Here is a 17477-nt window from a genome sequence, read left to right on the forward strand (position 1 = left end):
GTGTCTGTGTCTGTGTGTGTGTGTAGGTGGAGAGTGGTGGTTGAGATGCTTTGATAAGGTGGCTAGAGAAGGCCTCAGCTAGAAGGTGACATTTAACTACCTTCAGGTTTAGACTCCTGGACCTTCCTCTTCTATCTCACTTCTGCACGTGGAACATATTCCTTCAGAGATGGCTATTCTCTGGGTACCCATTTCATCAAATAGGTGCTGAGAGTTCTGCAGGAAATGACTTTAACATCTTTCAGAAAGATTCTGCTATTTCAGAATTCTTGTTGCCTTTTGAAACGTTGTTTTGACACCTTGCAAAGGGTACTACTCATCTTTTAGTAAAACTTGACCTCTGTAGCTGGACCTCAACCTCAACTTCTTCTTTTTTTTTTTTTTTTTCTTGAGCTAAAAAAACCTGCCAATGTCAAATCCTCAGAGCCCTGGAGGGGGGAGCAATTTGAATTCAGCTTTGAGGGTAAACTGCTCTTTTGTTTTAAGAAAATCTCTTGACTAAGGCTTTTAGATATGCAAATGAAAGGCTTCTTTCAAAAGTTCTTTTTTCTCCCCTGTTAGTGTCTGGGAAGGCCTAAAGGTGGTGCAGTAACTGGAAGCAGATGTTTCAGAGGGAGATGGTGAGAGTTCTGTATAGTCATAAAAATCAAGAGTATCCTTCATGTTTTCTTTAGAGAATTTTTTCTTCTCTACATGTAGACCCCATAGTCTCTGAAAATTATTTTTTCTTGTGAGGATTGAGTGTATATCCTCATTCATGCTTTGTCCAAATGCTTTGTCCAAGCATTTGCCAAAGATTAGAGGGAAGATACAATTATAGGAGAAAGGATGCAAATGGACACCACAAACTGGGGGAGGGGGACCCTAAAAATGAGTTGACTGAAGTTGTTGAAGCTTATTATTCTGGACTGTTCTGTTGAATCCCCACAAAGGATGTTATTAAAAATTGAATAGCTTTAGAGTTTAGAAAATGTGCAATTATTGAACAGTAGTGGATTGTTCTGTTACAACTCTTAGGGCATATGGGTTGGAGACGGTATATCCCTTATAATTTACTGTGGGACGAAGCCAGTTCTAGGGCAGAGAAATAAAAATTCTTGGAGGCAAATTTTAGTTTCCTACTCTCTCTGAGTCAAGCAACAGTTTTGTTTGGACTCTGGGGTATAAACAGAGTTCCTAAACCTCCCATATGGCGGAAGGGGTGAACTGGCTGCTGTTACCTGGAGGAGTTATGGAAACTAGGCAAGAGATTCTGAAGCTGAGTTTGTGTTTTTAGGTTCTAAGAAGAGTGGGCACCGCTGGTAGCAGTTTAAGCCACTCTTTGTTTGGTTTGTCCCTTAATTATTCTAAGTCTCTGTTAAATATGTTGGTCTGGTTTTGAGCTGTGGAGAACTGTGCTTAGGAAGGAGGGACAGAAGTGTCATAGTCACAGTGGGGGACAGATGTGTCCCGCGGAGCAGCCTTCTCATTGAGGAATTGGCACCTACAGTTGAACCAGACATGGTGAGGATTTAATTTCTGAAACTGAGACTGGTGGGAGCATGAGCTATTATTACTTGACATTGAAAAACGTGACCTGCTTCTGGTGTGCTAGGTTTGTGAGGTCTGTGACATATTTACTTATTCACCAAACATTTATTGACCTCCTGATGTGTGCCAGGTACTGTTTATGTGTTTGAGATACACCCATGAACAAAGCAGGCACAATGGCTCACCTCATGAGACAGACAGTAAATAAGTAAATTATGTAGTATGTTGGAAGGTGATAAATGCTATGAGGAAAAGGTAGAGCAGGTGAGGTAAGGGGGAAGTAAAGGGAATCAGGAATACAGGGGTGAGAAGTTGTTCATGCTTTAGTTTAAATAGGGTAATCAGGGTTGGCCTTGTTGAGAAGGGGACACCTGAGAAGAAACTTGAAGGGGGTGAGGGAATCTGCCATGTAATTATCTAGAAGAAGTGTGTTCCATGCAGAGACAATAGCCAGTGCAAAGGCCCTGAGGTCAGCATGGTAGGCTAAATAATGCACCCCCCAAATATGTTCATGTCACAATGCCCCAAGTCTGTGAATGTTACCTTATATGTCAAAAGGGACTTTGCAGATGTGATTAAGGATCATGAAATGGGGAACTTATCTGGATTATTAAAAATGGACCCAATGTAATCACAACTCTTCTTACAAGAAGCACACTGGGGAGTCAGAGTCAGAGGTGAAGTGATGAGGGGAGCAGAGGTTGGAGTGATGAAATTTAAAGTTGGAGGAAGGGGCCACAAGCCAAGAAACACAAGTGACCACTTAGAAGATGAAAAAGATAAGGAAATGGACTTTTCCCTCAGAGCTTCCAGAAGGAACCAGTACTGCTGACAACTTGGCTTTAGCCCAGTGAAACTGATTTCACACTTTTGACCTCTAGACTGTAAGAGAATGAATTTGTGTTGTTTTAAGCCACTACATTTGTGGTAATTCGTTACAGTGGCAAAGGAGATTAATATAGTGCGAGTGTGCCAGTGATTGTTCAAGCAACAGAAAGGGCAGTGTGACTGGAGAGAGAGAATGGTAGTAGGAAAAGCTAGAGAGATAACGGGGGGGGGGCAGCTCTCATGAGTTTAACTGAGGTTTTGTTCAGAGAGGTGAAGTGATCTGTCTTTTACAATAGACTCGTATGTGTGTGTGTGTGTGTTGGAAGGAGATTAGGGGAGCCTAAGGTGGTAGAAGGAGACCAGTTTAGTAGCCTAGTTCAGTAGTCAAGCAGAGAGATGACGGTGGGTCAGATCAGGGAAGTAGCAGTGGAAGTGGTGAGATTTGCTTTAAAGATAATTCCAACAATACGTCCTGACAGATTGGGTGTGGGATATGAGAGAGAGAGAAGGGTCAAGGATGGCTCCGAGATACTTGGCCTGAGCCATTGGAAGGATAGAATTGCCAGTCGACTATGCAGAGGAAGCCTCAGGTGGAACGTGGATCTAAAGCTTGAGTCTGGATTAGACACCCAAGTGGAAATATTGAATGGGCACTAAGATATACAAGTTTGGAGTTCCGAGGATGTTCTGGGATGGAAATACAAATTTGGGAGTTGTTGGCAATATAAATGCTATTTAAGTGACGAGATTGGATGAGATCGCTGATGGGGTCATGGCAGGCAGGGAAGAGAAGTATTAAGACCTGGAGCACACCAAAGTTCAAAGGTCTGGGAGAAGAGGGACCAGAGAAGAAAACAAAGAAGAGCCACGAGTGAGATAGGAGGAAAAGAAAACATTTTCTTGTCCAAGTGACAATAAACCCTTGCATTTAAAAAAACACACACTACTCCAGAACCCAAGGAGAGAGGGGACATTTGGGGGACACTTCTCCGCGAGTCTTTTGTTTTTGTACATTTTGTGAGCAGAGGCACTGACGATCTTTATTCCAGGCTGTCTTTATAAAGATATTTGTGGAGTGAACAGCTTTGGAAGATACGGTGTCTCCCTCTGGAGCAGAGAACAGTTTTATTTACTGTCCAATATAACAAGGATAATGCCTCCTCCTTCCAGAGCTAAGTTCAGGCCAGTTTGCTAAGTCTCATTATGAAAGGTTGGGGATTCCTATGCTTAAGTTTCCTCAACTATGACACAAACCCATCTAGGCCCCCTCTGCCCAACGCTCAAGGGACTTGGGATAGAAGGAAACTGACACAAATAAGAAGCTCATACTTCCTGCTGGGCTGTGACTAACAGGTTCTTCGTCTCTGACCCAGGAATCTCCAGTCCTCTGCCAGCATGAAACTGTAGCAGTTGCAACTAGGCTAAAACCTCAGGCCATTCACACTTTGGGACAGTCACAATTATTCCATTATCTGGATGTACTGATAATTATCCTGCCACACGTGAAGATAACAAAACGCTAAAATGTTTGTATATTAACAATTTTCGAGGATAACCTTTCTCAATTGATCACATACCTTACCACCTTCTAAAAGAGGTTGTGAAATAATCTTTGACTTTTGGGGGGTTGGTGTATGGTCCAGCGCTGAAGGCCTACTGAGTTAGGTATGGTTGTCTGTGTCTACACCTGTGATTCTCAAACTGACCTTTAGGAAAGAATCACCCGAAACGCTTGTGAACATTGCACTCCCCCCCACCCCCAAAGATGCTAATACAGGGCTCAGGACCTTACTGGTTTAATAGCTCCCCAGGTGATTGTAATGTAAGTGCTTCATTACTTTGAGAAACTCGTGAGATGGCTCTGGATTAGCTAGGGTTTCACCTTTTTTGACGGCATGTTATGATTGTGTACCTTTTTCCCTTGCTGTCATCGCAAATTATTGTTGTTAACAGTGTAACTGCTTCTAGCAGCTTCTCACTCCTGCTTCATATTTTCTGTGCCCTAAGGAACATGATAACCAAATTTGTTAGCATTGTGTGTAAATGAATTAAAACAAGCTTTAAGTGAGGGACAGAGGCATTCTCCTGGTGCAACATGTGTGATCTTTGGTGCAGAGCTTTGGTAACTAGATTCAAACTGTTTAGAGTTTTTTTATTTTACTTTCTTTGATGATCAGAACTGTGTTTTAGAGAGTCAGTGTTGCCATGTATGTGCTGTCTGGATAAGTTAATATGCTGATTCCAGTCCTTTCCCCAGAAGAATATGAAGTAGCTTTTGCAACGTTAATACAAACATAGAAATAGAAAATCAGAACTATGGAAAAATGGAGGATGCAAAATGATGCCATATGGATTAACTTATTACCATATTGGGCTTCATACTTACTTGTGAGATTCCTGGCAGTCAGTGCAAAAGGGGAAATAAAATAAACTACCTGTTTCTTCTTATTTAAAGGCAAAAAGCACAGGTCTTAGAAAAGATAGAGTTTTTCCTGGTAGCATTTTCTAGAGTAAATTTTGTCCAAGGGCTTTTCTTTATAGGAGGCATTGGATGATAGGTTTGATTATCTACCCAATTATTTTTTTAAAAACAACAAATGCAAAGGCAAATTTCTTTTGAATGTTTCTTATTACAACATTGCATAGAAGCTTAAGGAATCATTAAAGCATATTTCAATCAAAGCAATGCTGGGAGGTGCCGAACTCCTGTGGTCAAAATATGTATCATTTTGATAATGTAATAAAGTAAGGCATAACTAAGTTTAATTTTTCAGGAAAAAATGCTTGCTGAGAAAATGTTCACATTCATCTTCTGGAATGAATGGCTGATGTGATATCTCTCAATGAGATAATTTAACCCTGATCTATAATGTACCTACCTCTCTGACCCACCCATTTAGTTTATACATCCCACATTGTGTTGCCTTACTTATCTAAAGGTCTGTAAATACTGTGTATGGATCCTGTCTTGTTGTGGCTTTTGTTTTGAGATTGTTGTTCTGCTCACCACATGGATTAAAAGCTGCCTACTTTTAATTCAAGCCTGAAAACTTTAGGGTACACTTGCACCATGATCATTTGTGCTTGTGCTGTATGTTTTGAACACATCATTCACCATGCAGTCCTCTGAGGCACCGCATAAAACTTACCACCTTGACTCTAAGACATTATGTTAGCCAACTGTGACTAAAAAGGTGTTTAGATACTAGCTGTCAGCATGGTTTGAAACTCCCATGGAAAGATGGAAATTGCAGCAACAGCAAAAAATACAACATGCCTCTAAGCACAATGCTAAAGAAACAACAATTGTCAATATCAGTCAGAACAGAACAATTTTAGACAGGGAAGTACCAGTAAATAGAAATTTGCAGTAAGCTCAAAAAAAGGTAGGCATTTGTCTTTGTAAGTATCCTGTTTAAGTTGGAAATAGACAACTGGTTACACAGAGCTTTATGACCTGTTACATCAAGATAAAATTTCTGGGGTGGGTAGAGCTAAACCCTCTGTACATGGTAAACATTTTGTTCTTGTTGTTAAGTGCAGTTTTCTTTGTACTTCCTATGGTTCTCTCAATTCGCAGCAATCAACTTCCCTCATAGGATATGGAGGCTTTTTTCCAGCTAGAATTATACTTGTGTTTTTAATTGGAGGGCCAGCATAAAATATCTAGCATTTCTACTTGAGCAAGGTTTTGATGTTATCTTGAGATGCTTTTTACCATTCACCAGCAAGAAGCATAGCAACTAAGATAATTATATAAACACTCTATGTAAAAATATTCTCTCTAAATCTGTGTAATTATATAATAACAATATAGTAAGCTATGTATTCAGACTACCTTTCAGAGAGATTGCAAAGCTCGTATATAGACGTGCTCTGGGATATACAGGAATCTGCAGACAAGGAGGGATTTTAAAATTGGAAGCAAGGTTGAAAACAGTTTATGTTTCCAGGTTTCACAATTGGTGCCTTGAATATTAAAATGTTATAGCAATACAAAAATTATTTTCTACTTCTCAGGAAAATTTTATCTACTCCCCTATAATGATAATCTGAGTCAAATGGTTCAGCATTCTTGTCATAAATTCTTACCCTCTGTATGAGCAGGTTAGATATTTTCCAGAATGCTCGACTGGGCATTGAAGAACCTTTCAGGGCTGTCATGGTGGGCAAAAGGGGGACCTACAGTGGTGATGAGCTTGGATTCCAGTAGCTAAACACATCCTCCCCTAGAAGAGTCCCTGCTACTTCTTGCAAGCCAGAACATTTGGGAAAGAGCCTCAGTAGGCCAGAGAAAGCAGAGGATCAAAGTAATTAATAAGATCAACAAAATGGTTTTTAGGCGACTATGACTGAGTGATAAAAAGCAATACAACAGGTAAAAAGCAATCTTCTTTTATCGCTTCAGTTTTGGGGATTTATTGATCCTGTCATTAGGTTTGTGGTTCATGAACTAAGAAAAGAATGAAATTGGAAAAAAAAAAAAAAAGCTCTTACTATTTAAATAGGAGACTAAAGTAGGAAGAGCAATGACTCAATGTGATTCTCCTTCCTTTGACAGCTTGGTGTTAACGTTCTTTTTCCCTATTGTTTTTGCGTGAAAGTAGTAAATAAGGGCTCATTAAAGCCAAACTGTATTTTAAAATAAGTAAAGCTACTACTTATGAAGCATTACTATATCTTTTTTTTTTTTTTTTTTTTTTTTTTGCGGTATGCGGGCCTCTCACTGTTGTGGCCTCCCCCGTTGCGGAGCACAGGCTCCGGACGCGCAGGCCCAGCGGCCATGGCTCACGGGCCCAGCCGCTCCGCGGCATATGGGATCCTCCCAAACCGGGGCACGAACCCGTATCCCCTGCATCGGCAGGCGGACTCTCAACCACTGCGCCACCAGGGAGGCCCTACTATATCTTTTTAATGGGAGCAACATCACAAACTGTCTTGAAGTTCCACTTGAGCAAAGTTTTCTATGTAACCTTGATATGCTTTGCACCTTGATATGCTTTGCATCATTCATAAAAAATAAGAAAAACATTTAAAAAATACTATATGAAAGTAAAGTACTAAGCAGGGGTGTTCATTCTACTCTGTATTCTATTAGCAATCATTGTAGGGTTGGCATTATACCATATGTTCTGTTCCAACTTTACAGGTTAACAAAATTGAGGGTAAGTGGGTTTAGGGAACTCACTCAAGGTTATGTAGTTACTAAATATATTGAGGGGATTATACCCAGGCTTGTCTAAATAGGAAATTTAAACTCAGGTTTACCTAATTCCAAGGCTGGCATTCTTTCCATGAATTTCCTAAATAATGAGCTCACACAGCTTTAGCTTCATTGGTTATATTGGAATTAGCTAAGCTGAATGACTTTTTACTATAGAACACTTATAAAAAGAAAAGTAGTCAAAGAGACTTGCTTCATCAGAGGTGTTCAGAAGAAAACAGATTTACTCCAGGGGAAAATTCAAAGGTTCAAAAGTTCAAAGACCCATAGGAAGGAGGCTTTCCTTCAAAAGGAAGGATTTAAGTTTAGGACAAATGTTGCTGTAGGGAAGTGTGGCCTAAATCTACCTTATTAGAAGGTTCACTTGTGATGCTTGGTAAAAAATATAGATTCTTAGCCTTCCCCCTTAGAGAATCTGATTCAGCAAGGTTTATGTGGGACCCAGCAATCTGTATTTTAACAAGGACTCCTCCTCCCAAGAGTTTAGTTTAGTCTATGATCAGGCAAGTTTAGAAAGCATTGCTTAAAAAGGACGGATCAGTATTCTGAACTCCCAGAATCTAACAGAGACAAGTATTTTAAATAGATGTTAGAAAAAGAGTTTAACAACAACAAAAAAATCATCAAGGAGAGTTTGTTTAAAGGTAGGTATAAATACCAGACTGTGTGAGAAAGAATAAATCAGAGTAAATGGAGTTCAAGTAAAATAAAGGATAGTACACATGTTATTCAGGGCTTTTTCAGATGCATGTGACCAGAGACCAGCTCACACTAGTTTAAGCAAAATAATTTGGGGTGTGGGATCTACTGGCTGACAAATACTGGAAAGATTCAAGGGCTTAAGTAATGTGTGGATTCCACTTCACTGATTGCTGCTTCATTCTCAGGGAAGGCAGTGATTGGCCAGCGTGAGTCACCTGCCTGCCCAGGTGGTGGTGTTTTATGGTAAGTGACTGGCAGTCACATGCACCTCCTGGAGAGGAGAGGCAGGGTCCTTCAAAGAAAAGAGTGGTGATATAAGAAAAGGGCATGGGGAGAGAGATCTAGAGCTGGGGAGAAAGTGATTTAGGTCGGTCACTACTGTACTGTCACACACTGTCATTATTATTTTCCTGGTATTTTGTGCCATATTTAAGACTTTGCATAAATTGTAATATTAACTGCTTAAAATATTACAGATAAAGTTAAGTATTGTAAAATACTTAAATACATTAAAAATGTAGGATAGGGCGGAGTCAAGTTGGTGGACTAGGAGGATGTGGAATTTGCATCTACGCACAACTAGAAATAAATGAAATAGAGACAAAGAAAACGATAGCAAAGATCAATAAAACTAAAAACTGGTTCTTTAAGAAGATAAACAAAATTGATACACCTTTAGCCAGACTCATCAAGAGAAAAGAGAGAAGACTCAAATCAATAAAATTAGAAATGAAAAAGGAGAGATTACAACTGACACCATAGAAATACAAAAGACCATGAGAGACTACTACAAGCAACTATATGCCAATAAAATGGACAACCTGGAAGAAATGGACAAATTCCTGGAAAAGTACAACCTTCCAAGATTGAACCAGGAAGAATTAGAAAAAATAAACAGACCAATCACAGGTAATGAAAGTGAAACTGTAATTAAATATCTTCCAACAAACAAAAGTCCATGACTAGATGGCTTCATAGGTGAATTCTATCAAACATCTAGAGAAGAGCTAACATCTATCCTTCTCAAACTCTTCCAAAATATAAAAGAGGGAGGAACAATCCCAAACTCATTCTGTGAGGCCACCATCACCCTGATACCAAAACCAGAAAAAGATACTACAAAAAAAGAAAATTACAGACCAATATCACTGATGAACATAGATGCAAAAATCCTCAACAAAATATTGGCAAACAGAATCCAACAGCACATTAAAAGGGTCATACACCATGATCAAGTGGGATTCATCTCAGGGATGCAAGGATTCTTCAATATATGCAAAACAATCAGTGTGATACACCATATTAACAAATTAAAGAATAAAAAACATATGATCATTTCAATAGATGCAGAAAAAGCTTTTGACAAAATTCAACACCCATTTATGATAAAAACTCTCCAGAAAGTGGGCATAGAGGAAACCTACCTCAACATAATAAAAGCCATATATGACAAACGCAGAGCAAACATCACTCTCAATGGTGAAAAACTTGAAGCATTTCCTCTAAGATCAGGAGCAAGACAAGGATGTCCACTCTCACCACTATAATTTAACATAGTATTGGAAATCCTAGCCACAGCAATCAGAGAAGAAAAAGAAATAAAAGGAATACAAACTGGAAAAGAAGGAGTAAAACTGTCACTGTTTGCAGATGACATGATACTATACATTGAAAATCCTAAAGATGCCACCAGGAAACTACTAGAACTAATCAATGAATTCAGTAAGGTTGCAGGATACAAAATTAATGCACAGAAATCTCTTGCATTCCTATATACTAACAGCAAAAGATCAGAAAGAGAAATTAAGGAGACAATCCCATTTATCATTGCAACAAAAAGAATATATACCTAGGAATAAATCTACTTAAGGAGGCAAAAGACCTGTACTCAGAAAGCTTTAAGACACTGATGAAAGAAATCGAAGACAATACCAACAGTTGGAGAGATATACCATGTTCTTGGACTGGAAGAATCAACATTGTGAAAATGACTATAATACCCAAAGAAATCTACAGATTCAATGCAATCCCTATCAAACTACCAATGACATTTTTCACAGAACTTGAGCAAAAAATTTCACAATTTGTATGGAAACACAAAAGACCCCGAATAGACAAAGCAATCTTGAGAAAGAAAAACAGAGCTGGAGGAATCAGGCTCCCTGACTTCAGACTATACTACAAAGCTACAGTAATTAAGACAGTATGGTACTGGCACCAAAACAGAAATATAGATCAATGAAACAGTATAGAAAGCCCAGAGATAAACCCACACACATATGGTCACCATATCTGTGACAAAGGAGGCAAGAATATACAATGGAGAAAAGACAGCCTCTTCAATAAGTGGTGCTGGAAAAACTGGACAGCTACATGTAAAAGGATGAAACTAGAACACACCCTAACACCATACACAAAAACAAACTCAAAATGGATTAAAGACCTAAATGTAAGGCCAGACACTCTAAAACTCTTGGAGGAAAACATAGGCAGAACACTCTATGACGTAAATCACAGCAAGATCCTTTTTGACCCACCCCCTAGAGAAATGGAAATAAAAACAAAAATAAATGAACCTAATGGACCTACTGAAACTTAAAAGCTTTTGCACAGCAAAGGAAACCATAAACAAGATGAAAAGACAACCCTCAGAATGGGAGAAAATATTTGCAAACGAAGCAATGGACAAAAGATTAATCTCCAAAATATACAAGCAGCCCATGCAGCTCAATATCACAAAAAGAAACAGCCCAATCCAAAAATGGGCAGAAGACCTAAATAGACATTTCTCCAAATAAGGCATACAGATTGCCAACAAACACATGAAAGGATGCCCAACAGCACTAATCATTAGAGAAATACAAATCAAAACCACAATGAGGTATCACCTCACACCGGTCAGAATGGCCATCATCAAAAAATCTAGAAACAACACATAGTGGAGAGGGTGTGGAGAAAAGGGAACCCTCTTGCACTGTTGGTGGGAATGTAAATTAATACAGCCCTATGGACAACAGTATGGAGGTTCTTTAAAAAACTAAAAATAGAACTACTATACGACCCAGCAATCCCACTACTGGGCATATACCTTGGGAAAACCATAATTCAAAAAGAGACATGTATCACAGTGTTTATTGCAGCACTATTTACAATAGCCAGGTCATGGAAGCATCCTAAATGTCCATCAACAGATGAATGGATAAAGAAGATGTGGCACATATATACAATGGAATATTACTCAACCATAAAAAGGAACATTGAGTTATTTGTAGTAAGTGGATGGACCTAGAATCTGTAATACAGAGTGAAGTAAGTCAGAAAGAGAAAAACAAATACCGTATGCTAACACATATATGGAGTTTCAAAAAGTGGTACCGATGAACCTCGTGTAAAGGCAGGAATAAAGATGCAGACGTAGAGAACGGACTTGAGGGCATGCGGGAGGGGAGGGGAATCTGGGATGAAATGAGAGAGTAGCATTGACGTATATACACTACGAAATGTAAAATGGATTGCTAGTGGGAAGCTGCTGCAAAGCACAGGTAGATCAGCTAGGTGCTTTGCGACGACCTAGAGGGACAGGATAGTGTGGGTGAGAGGGAGGCTCAGGAGGGAGGGGATATGCTCATATATGTATACATATAGCTGATTCACTTTGTTGTACAGTAGAAACTAACACAACATTGTAAAACATTTATACTCCAATAAAGATGTGAAAAAAAAATTTTTAATTAAAATGTATACACAGCCCTGGTGGGGCATTTTCCTGGAAATTTCCTGTAAATTGACAGCTAAAAATCAAAGCTCAAATTGACCATGCTGCTCATTTTCCATTGCAGTTGAACAGAAGAAGGACATGGCTTCCAGGGCAACTATAACAAGCCTTTTTTTTTTTTTTAATTGGAGTATAGTTGACTTACAGTATTATATTAGTTGCAGGTGTACAATAAAGTGATTTGATATTTTTATAGATTATGCACCATACAACGTTATTATATTATTGACTATATTCCCGTTGCTGTACGTTACATCCCTGTAACTTCGTTATTTTATATCTGGTAGTCTAACATGTCTCTTTAGGGCTTGCTCCACTTCCGAATAATGAGTACATCATTATTTCTTTTCCTTTTACACCCAGTCCTTCCTTAAAGGACCTGTTTGAAGTGATAAGTGCTCTTTGGAAATTGATTTCTTTCCAAAATTAAAAGCATCAATTTTGCTAGAGTTTTCCAATGATGTTTCCAATAAAAATTCTGTGACTTTACTTCCTTGAGTATGCATTAACCTCCCTTCCAAAAAAAGCTTTATTATCAGTAGTTGCAATGATAGAGTGATTATATTTGAGTACCTTTTACTGAAAAGTTGTGGAGGTTTTAAAATATTTTTAGCAAACTAAAAAATATAGGTTGTATTAGCAACTTTTTTTTTAAGAAGATGTTGGTGGTAGGAGTTTATTAATTTTATTCATTTTTGCTGTGTTGGGTCTTTGTTTCTGTGCGAGGGCTTTCTCTAGTTGTGGCAAGCGGGGGCCACTCTTCATGGCGGTGCGCGGGCCTCTCACTGTCGCGGCCTCTCTTGTTGCGGAGCACAGGCTCCAGACGCGCAGGCTCAGTAGTTGTGGCTCACGGGCTCAGTTGCTCTGTGGCATGTGGGATCCTCCCAGACCAGGGCTCGAACCTGTGTCCCCTGCATTAGCAGGCAGATTCTCAACCACTGCACCACCAGGGAATCCCTATATTAGCAACTTTTTAAAGCAAAATGTCCTTTAAGATCAAAGACAAAAGAGACAGTGAAAGAGAAACCATTCATTGGTTGAACAAATCTTAAATACAAAAGCCCACGGTGTGGCACGTTATAGTAAATAGTTTGGGAATGTTGGTATGTGTTATTTGTTATCTAGGATAAGATAAGTGTTTCTAGAATATTAGTTCTCTAAGTTTCTCAGAAATCTGTTGCATAACAGCTTTTGCTCAGTAAAAATTGGAGATTCATGGTTGTTGCCATCACCAGAAACATGGGGAGGCAAAGCCGGCCGGTCCTTGGTACTTGCTCAGGTCCCTTTTGGGATTCCTTCCTTGCCTCCTGTTCCTGTTCCTTCTGGTCAAGTTTCTGCACAGCTCATTCCCTGAGTGCTGTCCCTCTGGGGCTCCAAAGGGTCTCGTTATTCGCTCCCTGGCTAGCTCTACTCTCTCACAGTGTGCTCTCCTCCTGAATTACCCCTTCTACCAGTTATGATAAGTATTAGTTGCTGTTAAGATGATATTATGATTAGGAACACAGTAATACTTGAATCCTGCCAGGCTTTCCAGCACCCTTTTTCTCCAAGTTCCCAAGGGAGAATGCAAGCATTGCAAAGTAAAGGAAGAAAATGCTTTGCTCACTTATGCTAGGAGAGAACCTGGTGAAGGAGGGTGGACTTGATGGCTGAAGCTGGAGGGCCACGGAGCTTTCCTGTCCTTCAGCGTACACTCAAACCTTGAATCTTCCTGCTCTATAATAAAAGGCCTGTTAACATACTCACCAGCTCCTAGAAGATGGAGCCAGAGAGACAGATGGCAAGAGAGATGGCAAGTGTCCCTACTCTCCCAGGAGGCTCTGGCCCTGCTGCCTTGTGGGACAGCAAATCCTTCAATGTGTCTTTAAGATTTGTCTCCCTTCCAAGAGCACAGTTTAGAGATGGTGAGCGTTTCCTAATAACCATGAATCGTTCTGTACTTGCTTTTTCCTTGCACTCTGCACAGACTGATATTAGTGGATTAGACCTCACTTCTGAAATGCTGGCTGTCGGCATTTGTGTGACCCTCTTAACTAAGGCACTGGGGTGACTACAGAGAGGATGAAGCTGAAAGGCAGGCAACTTGTTCCCCTCCTGCTACTTGCCACCACTTGACTTCAGGCAATTCGCTCAAGTTCTCTGATCTGTAATCTAAGATATTACTACCTTTGATATTTTTCTGAAGGAAGGATAAACTCTCGACATATCTGCCACCTCCCAAATCCTAAACGTCTTATTTAGGCTTTTAGGGAGCCCGGAGTGTGAGGGGTTTCTTTTTTCTTTTTCATTTATTTACTTAAAAGCGAGTGAAAATAAAGGTGGAAGCCTCATCTGCTTCTACGGTGTCAGAACAAGTTACCCAAGAGGCTTGCTTGCATCCAAGTCTCCAGGCCTCCTGGAAGAACAGATGCAAAGACCTCAGAGGCTGAAGGCAAGGCCTTGGGAACAGCAGGATGGAGAAGTTCTAAGGAGAAGGCTCACTGTCGCCCCAGCATCTGGCAGCAGTGCTTTCAGTGGCACGAGGCTGCAAAGAAGGGCCCAGGTGCTCCGTGTCAGCCTCCAGTTTGTGGTTTGGCAGGAGCAGAGTTTGAAAACCATGAAGGGTTTCTCAGGAGATAAAAGGCAAACAAATGAAGGACAGTAGAATAAATACCTTCCCCATTGAAAGGTCACCTGACATAAAAGTATAGAATATGTAAATCCATTTCTGAATACCTTCCTGATAACCTTGAGGACTTGCTGGGAGCATGGAGAGTTGAGAATCCCTGCTCATAAAAGTCATGTAATATTTGGAGAAAGGAAGGTTGTAGAAGAAAAAATACGATCTGAGAATGAACTCTTCCCTAGAGAGATTCTCATGAGTTTCTGATGAGCAAGGCATCGGTGGTAGAGCAGAGGGCACCCCTGTCTTTACTGATAACACTGGACACATGTTCCCTGGGCCTCCCCACCTGTGCACACACACGGGCTCAGGCTGGCGGTCTTGCCTCTGGTTCTCTGGTTCTTGCCTTCACTGGGCCACGGCCAGCTCTCTGGTGCTCCTCAACTTCTCATCCACTTATTTCCGGCCATATCTGACATGTATCTCTTGTGCCTAAGAGCAATTCTGTTGGCTAAAGATGTTGCCAAATCTGCCATACAGTAAGTCCCCTACATACAAACGAGTTCTGTTCTGAGAGTGTGTTCGTAAATCCAGTTTGTTCATAAGTCCACCAAAGTTTGCCTAGGTACCCAACTAACACAATCGACTATATAGTACTGTACTGTAATAGGTTTATAATACTTTTCATATAAATAATACATAAAAAAACACAAAAAATAAAACATTTTTAATCTTACAGCACAGTACCTTGAAAAGTACAGCAGTACAGTCCAACAGCTGGCATACAGGGGCAGGCAGCGAGTGAACAGGCAGGAAGAGTTACTGACTGGAGGAGGGAGAGGAGGTGGGAGATGGTAGAGCTGAAGGATCGTCAGCAACAGGAGATGGAGGGCAGGCTGCAATTTCACTCATGCCTGACTTTGATGGCACGGGTTCTGGTTCCTCGCTGGAATCAATTCTATCTACCTTTGTGAAAAAATGACCCAGTGATGTCTGGGTAGTGGCTCTTTTTTTCTCGTCATAGATGACAGGGTAGCACTGATTGCATTCTGAACGGCTGCTGCAGCCTTCGTGTACCGTTCTGTGTTCGGGTCCTGTGCCTCAAAACCTAACAGTGCCTCCTCAAATAAAGAAAATCCCCTTGCCATTTCCTGCATCTTGAATCTCTTGGGTCTTCCAGTTACTTCTTCTTCCTTTTGTCTCTCTTCATCCTTTCTCTGGGCCTCCAATTCCTGGCACTTCTTATCAGTACCAGCTACATCACTGCTGCTTTTACGCTTGCTTCCAGACATCCTGGCTTGAAATAAAGATACTGTACTACTGTATTCTATACCGTACTATACAGTAAAGTACACAACAGCACAGTCGCTTGTAGAGGATGCACATACGTGACAATGTACACCAGACACGTGAACTAGCTCTTGTGATCGGACATGAGAATGCACGTTCGTATCTTTGAAAGTTCGCAACCTGAAGTCTCGAATATAGGGGACTTACTGTATTCTTCTTTCTCTCTCTGGTCCTTTTGCTCATTGTGATCACCCTGGGGGGGGTCACTGCTGTCTGGGTGCTGTGGCTAGAATCAGCGAGGGTTCTCCAAGCATGGTCAGTGAGGGGGCATTCAGTGCTCCCAGAGGGCTACCTCTGAAGTCTCCAAGCAGCAAGGTGAGAAGTGGAGGGAGGTTTCTGTCCTGTCCTCTTAAGTCACACTGTTACTTAGTGTTACATGTTACTTGGATACAAGTGTAGTGTAGGCCTCTACTGGGTGATTTGTAGAATCTCTCATTCAGCCTGGGGCCTATAGTCAGTCCCTATAAAATGGCTGAGCGTGAGTCCCTGGGGCCAGGCCTGGGAATCCAACCGGCTACAGATGCTGTGTTCTTCTCCTTTCCCCATCTTCTCCTCCCTCTCTGTATGTGTCTTTTCCCCACATGTAAATCAATTCTTGCAAATAGATGCTTGCTGATCACCTGCCCCCTTTTCTCGTGTATATACCTTGACCAGTAAAATATTAGCATTTGGGACCCCTGCTATACTAACAACGTGTTTCATTGCTATATTCATTCAACTATGCGGTCTATATTTAGAGTTGCCAGATAAAATACAGGATGCCCAGTTAAATTAAAATTTCAGATGAACCACGAATAATTTTTAAAGTGTAAGTATGTTCCAAATGTTGCATGGGACATACTTATACTAAAAAGTATTTGTTGTTTATCTGAAATTCAAATTGAACTAGGTGTTCTGTATTTTAATTTGCTAGATCTGGCAACTCTAGTCTTTGTTACCTTATTTTCGTGATTATAAAATATTTAAGAAGCTTTTTATGATCATTATGGATGTTGATCCAGTTTTTTTTCTTTTTTTTTTCTGTAAGGTTTCCTTTAGCCAAAATCCCTCTACAGAAGAGTTTTAGAAACCCAAGCTCAAAATTTGGAGAGTTGGCTGTCATAATCAGTTTCTTCCCCAAAGCTGAGAACCCTGCATTGGAAAGTAGAGATAGGGGAGATAGGCAGGCTAAGACTGGGAGGCCTGGCTTCAATAGAAGGAGGGTGGTCTGAGGAGCATGGAGATCTTGGACATTTTTCAACAGAGGTTTGGGAACAGAGACCCCTGGGATATTACCCATGTCCTTGGTTATTGCTCAAAACAGGTGTGATCTGTATAAGAAGGATTTACCCAAAGTTAACGCTTAAGCAAACAAAACAGGAAACCTATGAGAAGAGCATCCAAGCAATTCTGATGTTAACAGTTATATCTCCTGAGTTCTAATATTCTGTGTTGAAAAATTCTGAACTAAGACTGTGGATTTATAT

Source organism: Mesoplodon mirus, assembly GCF_964341445.2.
Source record: "Mesoplodon mirus genome assembly, chromosome: 11".
Classification (NCBI taxonomy): Eukaryota; Metazoa; Chordata; class Mammalia; order Artiodactyla; family Ziphiidae; genus Mesoplodon; species Mesoplodon mirus.